Source organism: Cibotium barometz, chromosome 6 (genome assembly GCF_041138505.1).
Source record: "Cibotium barometz isolate CiBa-2024 chromosome 6, ASM4113850v1, whole genome shotgun sequence".
Taxonomy (NCBI): Eukaryota; Viridiplantae; Streptophyta; class Polypodiopsida; order Cyatheales; family Cibotiaceae; genus Cibotium; species Cibotium barometz.
The window spans coordinates 51,206,956-51,222,739 of NC_141051.1; the positions used below are offsets into that span (position 1 = coordinate 51,206,956).

Genomic DNA, 15,784 nt, shown 5'->3' on the forward strand with positions numbered 1-15,784 from the left:
GTCTGTGCAAACTCCCCTCCTGCTCTGATACCATGTTAAGATTCTAGAAATGGGATTGATCATGGTGAAGGACATAGATTAAGCAACATAATTAAGGTGGATTAAACCACACTAAAAACTCCATGAGAGAGAGAGAGAGAGAGATTGCACACTCAACACTATTCCCTTGTATTGCATATCAAAATGACCATACAATGATATAGGCTTTCTAGCCTTATCCCACTTTACACATCATCATCCATGTGGCAACTCCTTTTCCACTTCTTTTGGTCAACTCTCACACACCATGCAATATTACATGTGGCATTCCTATCTCACCACAATATCTTGCACCTCTAGGGTGCTTTCCCACATACACATATTCACCCAATCAATTTAGCATTGCACCATACGCAATGCATCTCTCAACACTCCCCCTTAATGCTAAATTGTGACGCCATCTTTTCAACACTCCCCCTTGGTGTCACATGTACAAACAATCCATTTTAAGGCACTACGTGGCCTGGGCAGGGCACCCTCATACGTATACATCCATGTGTGAACAACACCACCAAAAATATGTATAGAATCCACTAGACAGCTTCTGCATGTGTCAGACAAGTTTGGAATCCACCAAACTTCACTTTGAGCATCAATTGCTCGGGCGGCACACCCATGTGACGAGCCCAACCGCTTGCACATCCATCTCGAATTCCATCGAGATTACACACATGCCAAACATTTCGCTTTTGAGCTCTCAGTAGCTCGAGTAGGAGAACCTTCATACTGGGGGGTGAAAGCAACGTCTCTTCTTAAGCTTTTGACGGGTTCGGGTACGGTTACCCATCACAAACATTTGGGTGAAATCATTTACAAATCATTTTGGCCGTAGCTGGGCAGAGAACCCCTCCGTGTGTGAACAAACTTTTTAAAAAACTTCAAAATTGATTGTGTGTGAATGCACCTTTGTTTAAGTGTATTGTACACCACACAAACAACCTTACATGAATGATTTTGAAAAAAAATGCGCTCTTGAATGTGATGTTGAAAATCCTATCTGCCTGAACTGCACTGCCCTCTGCTCATTAAATATGCTGCACTGATTCACGCCAGACTGCCAGTTCCAGACTGCCAGTTGCGCGAATGATGAATTCTGCCGACTATTTCACACTTTCCTCTCTCTTCCTTCGTGGGTCGCCTATCAGATGCAAGGCGGAGATATCAATGACGGGCAGTTGGACCTGGGTGTCATCGCAGACGGTGTGGAGGGCGGGTCTCTGATGAGGGGGGCGCACATACCTGCAGTCCAGACCCTCATCCACCAGCTCCTTTATGCCCCTCCTCACAGCTTTGCAATCTCGGTTCTAGCGGCCTTCCTTTCCTTGTCCATGATATGAGCAGCAGATGCTGCGGCTTTAGCTGCCTCCGCTGTTTCAGATAGCCGTTCAGCCAGCTCCTTAATAGTCGCATCCCTGGCTCGCATCTCCTTAGCCATCTGTGAAGGCAATGAAGTGTTAGGGTTAGGGTTTACAGAAGCTTCAAGCAGGCGTGGAAACCAAGAGAGAGAGAGAACACGACTTCAGTATATGCTTGATAATAAAAGTGAAGTACAATAGCCACATAATAGTGACCCTAAAGATAAGTGTTCACATGTCTGGCCATAAAATGTGCCGGGTGGACCAAAACACTTATAAACTGCATATAAGTGAAACTGAGCTAAACTGGGGGAAAAAACCTCCACTAACTGAAGTAAAAAGTGCCCCAGTAATCTACTGATGATCACTAGCACTCCTCTGGGTGCATACACAGCATAAAACCCAACAAACCCCCCTGGAGTGATATGTGATCACTGTACATCATCCACCAAAAGGAAACAAATTCAAAGCACTGCGGAATGCTTCAAATTTCGGACGTGGTAATGCCTTGGTGAAGATGTCTGCCACATTCTGATCTGTAGGACAGTAGATCAGACTGATATCTCCTGCCTGGAGTCTCTCCCGAACAAAATGATAGTGAATCTCAATGTATTTCGTGCGAGCATGAAACACAGGATTCCTGGCCACAGCAATGGCACTCTGACTATCAGTATAGATAGGTGTAGGCTCCTCCACTGAAATATCCATATCAGTCATGAGACGACGCAGCCAAACACACTCAACAGTAGTAGTGTAGGCTGCTCTGTACTCTGCCTCACAAGACGAAGTGGCCACTGTGGTCTGTTTCTTGCTTAGCCAAGAAATGCATGAAGAGCCAAGAAAGAAACAATTTCCACTAGTGGAATGTCTGGTATCAAAATCACCAGCCCAATCTGAATCACTGTAAGCGTATAACTGCATGTCACCCCCCTCAGGATAAAGCAATCCAAGAGACAAGGTACCCTGCAAATAACGGAATAGTAATGTACAAGCCCCAAGTCAGGCATGTCAAATGTCTGTTGCAGAATCTCTTTAAAAGCTGCAATTTTGTCATCATTTGATCCCATGAGCAAGAGATCATCCACATAAAGACTGATGACCAGCAGATCTGTCTCTTCTTTCTTTACATACAGAGTGGCTTCTGATGGACTGTTCACAAATCCCTGAGTGAGTAGAAAAGCATCTATTTTTGCATACCAAGCTCGTGGAGCTTGTTTCAAACCATACAAGGCTTTTTTCAGCCTGCAAACTTTCCCCTCATGACCATGTTCTGCAAATCCCATGGGCTGAAATACATAAACTTCCTCCTCGAGGTCCCCATGTAGGAATGCAGTCTTTATGTCCAACTGGTGAACAACCCAACCACGATGTGCAGCCAATGCAATGACACACCTAAGTGTCGACATACGGGATGTAGGAGCAAATGTCTCCTCATAATCAATGCCCTTTTTCTGTGCATAGCCCTTTGCAACTAGACGGGCTTTGTACCTGTCAATGGATCCATCTGCATGTCTTTTCAACTTATAGACCCATTTAGTACCAATTGCTTTCTTGCCTTTGGGCAGATCAACCAAATCCCATGTTTGATTCCTTTTAATAGAATCAAGCTCATCCTGCATGGCTTTGTTCCAATGCACATTATCTCGTGCATCCACAAATGAATCAGGCTCATCGTCATCCTGTAAACTGGCTGCCATAACCAGATTCAAATCCATGATGTGTGCATGCTCATTGGTCCTTGTTTCCCTACGAGTACAACCAGCAAGAGGACCCTCTAAATGGCTGTCCTGTAATGTCCTCAAATACCATCTAGGTATGTGTCTGACCTATGGTGCCTGCTGCCCCATATTTGGTTCAGCTTCTGGCTCATTTTGCTGCTGAATTTCTGCACCACCTACATCATTTGCTGGCTGTCCTGTACCCTCATGAGTTGGATCACCAACTGTGGAATGAAACTCCATGGGTAGTAGACCTTCAAACACATCATTTTCAGCCTGATTTGCCTCATAACCAGCCATGGATATTTCTGATTTTTCATCAAAAATCACATCCCGACTAGTGAATATCTTCCTCGATAGTGGGTCATATAACCTGTAGCCCTTGCTCTCACGGCTATACCCAACAAAAATGCATTTTGTGGCTTTATCATCCAGCTTCCTCCTCAACTCTTTGGGTATGTGTGCATATGCAAGACACCCAAAGATACGAAAATGCGATACAGAAGGCTTGCGGCCATGCCAAGCCTCAAAAGGAGTAATAGAAACCAATGCCTTTGTGGGACATCGATTCAAAATATGACAAGCACACATGACTGCTTCCACCCAAAAGATATGTGGTAGCCTTTTTGCCTTTAGCATACATCTGGCCATCTCCATGAGTGACCGATTCTTCCTTTCTGCAACCCCATTCTGCTGTGGAGTGTAAGGAGTAGTATACTGATGTTTTATACCTCTACTCCCAAGAAAGGAATTCAGCATATGTGACATATATTCCCCCCCTCGGTCAGAACGGAGAGTCTTGACCTTGCATCCTGACTCTGTCTCAGCAAGTGCTACAAAGGCCAAAAATGCATCATATACCTGTGATTTCTGTGTCAAAGGATAGACCCAGCATATACGAGAGAAGTCATCAATAAATGTTGCAAAATAGAAGCAACCACCTAATGACTTCGTCTGCATGGGACCACAAAGATCACTGTGTATAAGTTGCAACTTTGCAGTTGCTCTTAGAGCCTGATCACGTGGGAAGGAAAACCTGTGCATTTTTTCCAAAATACATCCTTCACAAATGTGATCTGGAGGCTTCTCCATGAGAGGTAGATCTGTAAACATGTTATGTCGCTGCATAAGCATAAGACTACCAAAATTTACATGCCCCATGCGAGCATGCCATAACTCCGCATCAACCATAGCTGGAGTAAGAGTGAATGCATTATAAGCAGACTGATCCACTGGCTGAAATGCATCCAACTGATAAAGTCCATGACATAATGTACCAGTAAGCATCAAGGTCAAGGCATTAGCTTTGTCTCTGACCATGCATTTATCATCATCAAAGTGGACTTGCATACCACAATGTGCTAAAGAAGAAATGGACAACAAATTCTTCTTTATCCCTGGTACATATAAGGCATCTGTAAGGCGGAGAATGGAGCCATCAATGGCTGTGAGCTGAATCTCCCCAATGCCACGAACTGGATATGAAGCATTGTTGGCACACTGAACAGTTTTGCCAACAGGGGCAAGGCCAACATGACTAAACAAATCCCTGCGAGATGTAATATGCTTTGAGGCACCACTATCAAAATACCAAGTACATGCATGCTCTGTCAAACTGAGTGCCTGTGAAGACCAAGAGGCATCATAGCTGCATGTATAAAAACAGTAATCCCTGTCCTCAACAAAAGAAGCAGTCTCTGGAGGAGCTTTAGAAGCATCATTAACAGACATCCCAGCTTCCTTTGCCTTCTCTTTGGCAATCCTCTTCCTACATTCAGTGATGTAGTGACCTGGCTTCTTACAGTAATGACATTTGCCCTTCTTCTTGGGCTGTCCATCACCTTTCTTGGTATCCTGTGAAGAACCACCATCACCTGAATTTTGATTTGAACTCTTTGGCTGAGTTTTTCCTTTCCCCTTTTGACCTGTAGTAAATGCTTGTTCAGCATTTGTGTTCATATTCATATTCTTCCTCATTTGCTCCTCTTGTAGTAAGAGAGCAACAAGTTCCTGATACTTGAGGGGTTCAACAGCATTCCTCATGCTGAGGTTCAAAGAGGTATGAAAAGCCAAGTAAGATCTTGGCAAAGAGTGCAAGATGGTGGACACAAGCTGTGTCTCAGGAATAATCTCATCCACATTGATGAGTTGCTCTCTCAAATCCTGCAGCTTGTTTAAGTGGCTAGACATATCATCTCCTTCATTCATTTTCTGATTTTCCAGCTCTCTTTTCAAAAATGAGATCCTAGCCTCATTACGAGCAGCATACATCTGCTCCAAAGTCACCCATGCATTCTGTGAAGAGCCAGCTGAACGAATATGAGGTATAATGGACCTCTGTACTGACAATGCAATGAGTGACAAAGCTTGTGCATCCCTGGCATCCCATGTCTTCTGAGCATTTGTTCTTTGAACAGGCAATGGCTGTCCTGGAGCCTGTACCTGTTGTCCTCGTCCACGAGCACCCCCTTGGGGAGGAGTCTCTGGAGCCAATGGACCTAGACGTGGTTCATCACCACTAACAAAATCCCAAAGACCTTTTGCCACAAGCACATTTTTCAGCATAAAACTCCACAAGGAGTAGTTCGTGCCATCCAATTTGTCTTCCTTAGACAAATATGTGAATACATCACTTTGCTGTTGATTTGCCATTATGCTTACGCACAATGTTGTACCTGTTTATCAAAAAACCCAATAGCAGAAACCCTGAAAATAACTGTACTCCACTGATCGCTGAAGCTCCCGCCCCACCCTGCTCTGCGCGCCATCGCTCCCCCCCCCTCCTCGCGGCCTTTGCTTTCCTTCCGCCCCCCGCTTGCTCCCCTCTGCTCGCCGCTGCCCCCCCCCCCTCCTTCCTCGCTGCTGCGCCGCCCCCCCCTCCTTCCTCACTGCTACGCCTCCCCCCCCTCTTCGCCAGTTCGCCCCCCTCCCCTCTTCGCCAGTTCCCCTCCCTCCCCGCTGCCGCCATTTCGCCCCCCCGCCTCTTCGCCTCTTCACGCCCACCTCCCTTCAGCAGCGCCCCGCCCCCCTCCTTCTCGCGTTGTCGCCGCCCCCCCCCTCTGGGCCTTTCCTCCGCTTCCCCCCCCCCCCCCCCTCCCTCCTCTGTCGTGCTGCTTTTCACCCCTTGGGGGTTTTTGTTTTTTTTTCCTCATTGTCATCCGTCCTTCCGCCTCTTGGTGTGCAGCCCGCTTCTTGCAGGTTTTCCGCTTTCGCCTCGCCTACGCTTGAGCTTCAGACTCTGATGGAGACTCCTCCCGCCTCGCCTCAGAGGGACTCTTCCGCAGCCCCCTCGCCCGCCCCTGAGGTCATCCCCATCAGGCTTTCTCTTTTGCCGGAAGAGGAAGCGAGCCTCACCGCAGAGGTGGAACGCCTTCAGGCTCACTCCACCATCTGCCGTATAGTCGGCACTCGCCCCAGCAGAGGGGAGATCAGGGATCTACTTCAGGCTCGCCTTCTTGCAGATGTGGGCAAGATCCTGGATGTACAGCTCTTGGGCCGGGGACATTATCAGATCGAGTTCGAGGCCGCCCAGAGCGTTGCCAAGGTCCTTGCCATGAGTCCTCTGGATATCAGGGGTGCTCGGGCTTTCTTCAGGCCTTGGCAGCATGGATTTGACCCAGCTGCGGCGGAGCAGGGAGAGCGCCTCTTCCATATTACTGTTTGTTTCCCTGGTCTCCGCCGGGAGTATCTTCCGCTCCTCTCCAAGCTCGGAGCATTGGTGGGCTCGGTTCTTGAGACGGGCCCCTCAGCAGCTTCAGTGGTGGCCAGAGCAGCTGGGCTACCTTCGGTCAGAGTGTTGGTATCTGACATCTCCTCCCTTCCTAAGGTCATTCAGCTACCTAGGATAGGGGGGGGGTGGATAGATCAGAGAGTGGAGTTCTCGGGGCTCCCGAACCAGTGCTTCATTTGCAGGCAGGTCGGTCATTTGGCCAAGGCCTGCCCTCGCAGGAGACCTCGGCCCTCACCACAGCAGCAGGCCACGGATGGCCCGCCCACAGATTCGGCTCGGCAGGCTGCCTCAGGGACACCTGCTCAGGCCACAGAGACCTCGGAGTGGCAGCCTGGACAGGGGCGCCGTCGAGGGAGACAGCCACAGCAGCACGCCCAGATACCGCTGCAGCAGCAGCCACAGTCTCAACCTCACTGGGTTCCCGTGAGGAACAGATTTGCTCCCCTTCAGGAGGAGACCCCTGCAGCGACCGAGGACCAGGAGATGCCAGCTCCCCCTCCTTCACCTCCCCCACACCCATCCCCTCCCACCGCCTCGCTTCCACCATCGCCTCCTCCCGCCCCCGCTCCGGTCTCGGCAGCGGCTCCCTCTCCTCCTCCCTCGCCTCCCCCTCCTCCCCCTCCGCCCGCCTCGCCTTCCCGGGAGGTCCTGGCAGTTCCCTGGCGCTCACCTGCAGTCCGGAGGGCGCTGAGCACTGACCTCGCTCGAGCATCACAGAGGAGACCTATGCCGATTAGAGCCTCACGGATTTCATCTATCCGCAGTCGGCTGAGTCGCCTCGGCATTCGGCAGCGCTCGGAGGCATTTGATTATACCTTCACACGGCTTTTTGGAGCAGAGGGCCCCCATGAGCCAGCACCCATCCGAGTGCATGTAGTGATACCTCCGGCCCGCGGGGAGGAGGCACTAGACTCAGCGGTGGCCTTCTCGTTCCCTCTATGTGGACCTTGTGACCGGGAGTGGACTCTAGAGCTCGCTCTCAGCACGTTGAAGACTCAGGCAGTTGAGTTTTCTCATCACATGAGCGATTTGGAGGTTACAGATGTGATAGGCCGACTTTGGGAGTTGGCTCATTTTTTCTTGGATCTCGGGAGTGTGGATACATCCGGGATTCGGCATTTGGTCGTGCGCATAGTTGCAGATTTGGCACGCGACCCAGGATATGTGAGTATACACGAGGTTACTATGTCAGAGCAGGAGGCAGTCGCCATGGGTCACAGCCACTGGCGCCTGATCCGGGATTCTTGCAGTACACCGGGTGGGCAGACTCGCAGCCGTTCGGATGGGGACTACTCTCCATCCAAGCCGCTTGCGAAGGCCCGCCGCACGGCTGAGACAGCATCCACCTCAGTAGGACATCCATGAGGATCATCTCATGGAATGTACAGGGCCTTGGCGGAGCACACTTTATACGCTATCGAGGCTGCTTGAGGCAGGAGCTACAGAGATGCCTGGTTGGTGGCAGTATTGACATTCTGATGATGCAGGAGCACCACTTGGGTGAGAGCAGGATCCGGAGATATGGTTCGGTGATGCCTGGTAGATGGGACACTTTCTGGTCTGCAGGGTTTGGTCCTTTGGGTGGACAGGGAGGAGTATGCATGGTTATTGCAGATGCATGGCGGCAGGCCATTGTGGATCGAGGGATCATTGTGCCTGGTAGAGCACAGTATATCATTCTGAGGATGCATGATGAGCTATTGGGTGTGCTCAACATCTATGCGCCCAATCATGCTAGTGCCAGAGCAGAGTTCTGGACTCAGGTTACAGATGCATTGCCAGAGGCCGCACATTGGTGTGTTGGGGGAGACTTCAACATGCTTGAGGACCCGGCAGATAGAGTGGGAGGCAGTCATGTTACAGTGCACGGCACGGAGCTTGCAGCTTGGGACCGGTTTTGTATGTCACTGAGGATCACTGATGCATGGCAGCATGGGGCTTTCTCCCGGTCTCAGGACAGTCTTAGTTTCTCTCGGTCGGATCGCCGGCAGGGAGGGACTAATTTATCTCGGATTGATCGCTTTTATGTGGGCGATTGGTTGGGGGAGCGAGGGGGCTCCGTCGGCATTCTTGCTGGCACCTCATTTTCAGATCATGCGCCAGTCATATTGACTTTGGAGGAGGGGACACGGGAGCCCAGCTTGCAGTTGAGGATCCCAGAGAGGGTACTTGCAGACCCCAGTCTCGCTGAGGACATTGAGAGGATCTGGCATGATAGTCAGTGCTCTGACCAGGATGCAGCGGGCCAGTGTGCCCAGGGACTCATTGATCTTAGCTCTTTTCTACACGCTGCAGCTTTGACACGACTGGGAGAGATTCGCGAGCGGGAGCAACGGTTGAGACACAGCCTTGCTTCGCTACAGCGCCTTCAGGAGCAGCAGCCTGCATGTGAGTGGGTGGCGTCCCAGCTGAGCCAGGCACGCCAGGAGGTTAGAGAGGCAGAGGAGCAGAGACATGAGTTTTACTATCGTCGTCAGGCCTCTCAGTGGACGCAGCTTGGTGATAGAGTGACTGGGGAGTTTTTTGAGATTACTGGACCCCGTCATGCGCGAGCAGGGGTTCGCCAGCTTGGTAGACCGGATGGATCGATAGCGACTGAGCTCGGGGAGATCAGAGCCATTGCCACTGCTTTTTATAGTGACTTGCTTTCAGCGGAGCCAGCCACTGAGGATCGAGATGTATGCAGACAGACTGTGTGGGCCCATGTGCAGAGGAGGGTCACAGACCATATGCGCACAGTTCTAGGTGCGCCTCTGTCAGAGATTGAGCTTGCCGAGGCCTTGAGGGTCCTGCCGCGACATAGTTGCCCAGGGGAGGACGGACTGACGCCGGCCTTTTTTATGCGCTATTGGGACCTTTTGGGGCCAGGCCTCCGCAGGGGCTTTCAGCATGTTTTGGACACTGGGGTGATGCCGCAGAGCTTTTCAGAGGGCTTGATCTATCTTATCCCCAAGGGAGAGGGAGTATCAGATGATATTCGGCATTGGAGGCCTATTACGATCCTCAATACTGTCTACAAGGTCTTGGCAAAGGCCTTGAGTTTGAGGATCCAGCCCTTCCTGGGGGAGTTGATTCATGCTACCCAGACAGGATTTGTCAAGGAGCGCAGTATCCTTGACAACATCTTTACTTTCTGGGAGGCGACGGCCCGAGCTAGGTTTCTTGGCGAGGACTTGGTCGTGATGCTTCTCGATTTTGAGAAGGCATACGATAGAGTTGATTGGGGATTCTTAGAGGGCACTATGCTACGCCTGGGCTTTGAGCCAGGATGGATCAGAGGGGTGGCAGCTTTGTATTCCACAGCTCGCAGCCAGGTGCTGATTGCAGGAGGTCGGGGGCCGAGTTTTGAGCTGACCAGATCAGTCCGTCAGGGGTGTCCTCTCGCCCCTTTCCTTTTTCTCTTCTTTGCGGAGGCTATGAGTATGTATTTGACGGCAGAGGAGGTTGGTTTGAGAGGACTTCAGCTCCCAGTCCGGGGGGAGGATTTGCTTGATGCTGAGTTTGCAGACGACACGGGCTTATTTTTGCATGGCCAAGAGGCCAATCTTATTCGGGCAGAGCAGTCGCTCCAGGTTTTTAGTGCAGCTTCGGGAGCATTGATCAATTGGCGCAAGACAGTGGCCTTTTGGATCAGTAGTGCTCCCACTCCGACATGGAGCCCGGACCCCGGTTTTAGATGGATTCCTCCCGGCACAGCAGTGCGGTATTTGGGATGCCAGATTGGCCTCGATTTGTCACCAGAGCAGCAGATTGCCCCGCTTCTTCTGAGCATTCGGAAGAAGCTATTGTATTGGAGTACAGCTCGACTATCCTTGGCTGGGAGGGTGGTGGTGGCAAATCAGGTGCTGTTAGCGACTATGTGGTACATTACGTCTTGCTGGATTTTCTCGAGCTCTTGCATCAGCCAGGTACAGAGGCTGATCAGGAACTTTCTGTGGCCTGGGCGGGACGGTCAGCCAGCTCGGGCAAAGGTTGCATGGGCAGTTATTACACTTCCGCTGGCTCAGGGCGGTTTGGGCATTATAGATCCAGTCGATCAGAGTAGAGCCTTATTGGGGAAGCTTATTGTTCGGGGGTTGCTTCCAGGCGCTGAGCCTTGGAAAGAGCTCCTCTTGCAGCGACTGCAGGCCCGGGCGCCTCCTGCAGGGGGTACTTGGGCACCAGAGATTCGCTGGATCTTCATAGAGATGAGGAGGACAGGCCTCAGTAGAGGATGGGAGGACAGATTTGCTTTGAGTATCCTAAGAGCTTGGGAGCTGCTGAGATCGGGGCTCTCTCAGCGGCCTCCTTCTTGTGTTGAGGAGCGGGCCAGGCAGCCGCTCATCTGGAGCCCAGCGGTTCGTACAGAGCAGGGTCATATGCTGGGTTCTCGGCCTCGTCTAGCCTGGGGACCTTTAGCGGCAGGCCCAGCTCGTAGTTTTGGAGACTAGCAGGCCTTCTGCAGTCTACCAGAGGAGACCCAGGTGGAGAGGCTGAGCCACTTCAGAGGGGGGTTGATTATGAGGGATGATATTCAGGAGGCACTTACAGAGGAGTGGTTCACACCTCTCGAGCCAGTGGCCCCACGGTGGATGGGAGCCTTTACACAGTTGGAGATCCTGATTGCTGTCAGAGCTAGCACTGAGGATGGCAGATGCCTCTATTATGAGATTCAGGATGAGGGAAGACTCCAGAGAGTGGAGGTGGAGTCGCCTTTGGTTGCAGAGTGCACCTTTCAGAGGATTCGGGTAGTGGCTGCCGCTTCTCGGAAGTGGCACATTGACCCCGACCCTGCTGACGTGCTCCCGGATTGGCGCATATGGGCATATGCAGCGCGCCCCTTGGCCCGGCTACAGTGGGACCCAGGAGAGTACGAGTGGCATGATCCTTATGCATCCCTTGAGGCCACAGAGATCACATTTTTCCAGTATACTGTTCGGCTGGGACGGCATATTTTGACGGCGAGGAGGACGGTTTCTCCAGCGGCAGCGGGGCATTGGCGATTGCAGGGACTATCACAGGAGTTCCTGGAGGATTTCTGGGCTCGGCTCTGGGCTAGTCGACAGGCCCGCAGGATCTCGGCTTTTCAGTGGCTGGTCGCCCACAGGGGCTCAGCAGTTGGCACTTGGCTTGTTTACAGCGGTCTTCCGGCGGCCTGCGTCAGATGCGGCCACCCGATGGAGACACAGAGACATTGCCTTTGGGACTGCCCTCAGGCACAGCAGATTTGGCTGCGGATGCTGCGTATTCTAGCCCCCCTCTCTCCAGAGGGTATGTTTACGTGGGGTGCCGCGGCTTGGTCGACTTCGTCAGGGCCTGCTATGGGCTATGAGATGGAGCAGGGCAGTCAGGCCATCAGATTTATTAGGGGCCAGCCTCGCCTGGTTCCGGCACCGGATTTCTCGTCCGCCAGCTGGACACAGGAGAGGGATTTACGATGGGAGCTCCTCAGTAGCCTCACCATCTGGTTCACCTGGAGGGCCCGGTGCTTTACGGCCTTTGAGGGGAGATTAGAGCCACCAGCAGAGACTGTTCGGGGGATTTGGCAGGAGTTGATCCACACCCTGCGAGGACAGTACGACCGCATCCGGGGAGACTCGGATGAGGCGATCTTACGGCGCCAGGCCTTTCATACCACTTGGCGCTGCGGCCCGTTCTACACCCTACACACGGGATCCCCCCGTTGGCACTACAGGCCACCTGTTTGGCTTTTTCCCCCCCCCATTGTATGATTTAGCCGCTCAGTCCTTTAGACTGATGCTTGTATTTTGCAGCACCTAGGGAGAGTCTCCCGGGCTGCCATGATGTATTCTCTGCTCTTCTCTCTGTTAGGAGCAGGAGAGATCTCTTTTGTAGCCCTACGGGCGTTTTTTACATAACTAATGAAAGGATCTTTTCTCGGAAAAAAAAAAAAAAACTGTACTCCACTGAATACAGTTCACCCAAATATGCCTGCACTCTCAATCCTCTGAATGTGCAGCTCAATGCACCAATGACTGAGTAGAGCAGCAAATGGCGTACACAAAGCCAAAATGCCCCAAAAATGCCCAAATTTGCTGCACCCAAACTGTGCAAAAAACCTGTATAGTTCTTTGCTAGAAAATCTGCCTGTTGTGCCTGTATATTTTCACAGAGAAAATAAAAATGCCCAATATTCAAAACTTGCAATGCTTACCACAGTGTGATGTTAGCAGGTACAAGTTGACTTCAATGTGAATGACTGTTGTACTGTGCAGGTACAGTTTGCTGTACGGAGCAGACTGCAGGTACTGTTGAGGTACAGTGGATGTACTCTGACGAAGCACTGTATTGAACAATGCGAATAGGTACTCTGCAGGTCTGGTCGAAGCAGGTACAGTGTTGAAACTTCAGTCGAATGTACAGAAAGTACAGTCGACTGCTACAGCAGAAGGTACGCAGCACTGAATGCTGCACGGCTCTCTGCGCAGGTGACAGTTGGCGCTTACAGGCACGGACGTACGTAGCAGGTACAGACGTACGTAGCAGGTACAGCGGCGCTGACAGGCGCAGTCTTTCGAAGCTGATACACGTGCGCTGACAGGAACAGAAGCTGAGGGCGGCACTGACTGTACGGAAGCAAGGCGACGCCTGTTGCAACAGTCGACTGAGTACACTAAGGCGACCAGCGTTGACAAGTACAGTCGACGCTGACTGTACGGAGCAAGTACGGGTGCTGACAGCAACAACGAACAGGTACGGCAGCTGCTGCAGGCGAGCAGCTGTACGAATACTGCAGAGGCGGCGCTCAAGTGTACGGGCAGTGATGTACGGGTGCTGTACGGGCAACAGCAACAAAAACTTGTAAGTGTACGGGCAGGGCAAGCCTTCAATGCTCTGATACCAAATGAAGGCAATGAAGTGTTAGGGTTAGGGTTTACAGAAGCTTCAAGCAGGCGTGGAAACCAACAGAGAGAGAGAACACGACTTCAGTATATGCTTGATGATAAAAGTGAAGTACAATAGCCACATAATAGTGACCCTAAAGATAAGTGTTCACATGTCCGGCCATAAAATGTGCCGGGTGGACCAAAACACTTATAAACTGCATATAAGTGAAACTGAGCTAAACTGGGGGAAAAAACCTCCACTAACTGAAGTAAAAAGTGCCCCAGTAATCTACTGATGATCACTAGCACTCCTCTGGGTGCATACACAGCATAAAACCCAACAATCTGATGGAGTTCTTCATCTTTAACTCTAAGAGCCTCCTTCATAACGCTGAGATCGTCCATTGGCATGTCAATTCCTTTTGAGATGTTGGGTTTCAATCTGCTACAGTGCTGATGCTTGCATTGCAACAGCTATCTCCTCCGTGCACTCCTGTTGAGAGTCACATTCAACTGCAGCACACGTCTTCTTGCCATAGCAAACTGTTAAATCTCCTATGAGATTTACACAACCATCATCATGGCTATACCTTGAGCTACCCATGAGCTCATCTCCTTTTGCCTCAACCATCAAACCTCCCTAATGAGGTTTTCATACATTCAATGGATGTTGTAGCTCACCAATGAGCTTATCAAAGTCTACATCCTCCCCTTCTTTGCATGCAGAACATTAAGGGTGCTTTCTTCAAGTGGTTTCTCTTGAACCATAGGTGCAAAAAACTTTGTGAGTACTCCGCCATTTTCTTCACCACAAATGAGTGCATCCCACTCTTGATGCACACACATGGACTCCATCTTGAGTCTCAAACCTTGCTTGCTTCAGCCAAGCAAAACATGCACCTTAAAACATTCTCTTTTGCCAAGTGCAAAGAACCATAGGATTCACAAATCCTAACATGGCAACCCTTTTCAAATACGAGCATTCTTCCATGCTCAAAATCAACCAAAATCTGAGGCAAAACTTCACAAGACCAACCTTTCATGAGACCATTGTCTCCTTGGCAGCTTCTTTGTTGTTTATGAAGACTCCATAGCCTTCATGATGCTGAAATCTGCATTTTCAGCTTTGTAGACGGCTTCTTTGATGATGACAACACCATTTGTCATCTCCACAATGAGAAATCTCCACTTGAGACTTCAATGGCAGCTTCATTGCAACCTCCTTGTTGCATAGCTCTTCTTTGACAGCTTCAAGACACTTCCAATGTCTGGTTTTCAGCTTCATGAGCAACTCCAAATCTCCATCTCCTATGGGCAGCTTCAAATCTCTCTCAATGCAACCAAATGATAATGAGTGTGCTAAATTTTTTCTTAATAATAAGGCTAAATCATAAAATATGCTTAATCAAACAAACACTCACAAATATACATAAATAACCATGATCAAGAGTCCACCCTAGCTCTGATACCATGTTGAATGGGAGAGTTAGGGTTAGAGTTCATGTGGGAGACATACACAGAGAAACAAGAAGGGAGAGAGAGAGAGAGAGTTGTGGGGATAAGTCAACTCATGATGATGAGTGTGTGACTCCCCTATCACACATGTATATTGCACTAGTACACATAGTGCACTTAGTACATTAAAAGTACTAAGTGTACTATGCACTATAACTTATGGGCTTGTACACACTATAAGGGTGGGCATAATGCCTTTACCCCAACACTGGAGTCCTACGATCTCGCCGATTTCGTCGTTGTTGGTGTTCCACGGCCGGAAGTAGAGGAAGGGGAGTTACCGTCGATCCGAAAGGACCGGGAGGCCCAGACACAGATGTGGGATCGTGTAAACACCAGGGTCCGTTCGTTTATTTTCCTCAACTGCACACCACAGGTAATCAATCATGTCAAGCACATGAAGCTAGCCAGAGGTATATGGCAGCATTTGGCCTCACTTTACAACAGGGTATCACCCATGAAGAGGATTTCCTTGGAAGTACAGATGCGGGTTATGAGCCCTGCAAAGTCATCGACGATGCGGGAGCATATTAACAAGCTGCAGGCTCTTCAGCAAGAAGTTCTTCAGGCTGGGAAGGAGATATCGTCAGAGGACATGGC

The 15,784-nt window shown here is 50.5% G+C and overlaps 1 protein-coding gene across 1 annotated transcript in view; it reads right to left on the bottom strand.

The window, feature by feature from the left end:
* LOC147637847 (uncharacterized) overlaps positions 1-15,784 on the bottom strand; it is a 112,508-nt gene that overhangs the window by 59,262 nt on the left and 37,462 nt on the right. The window lies entirely within an intron of this gene.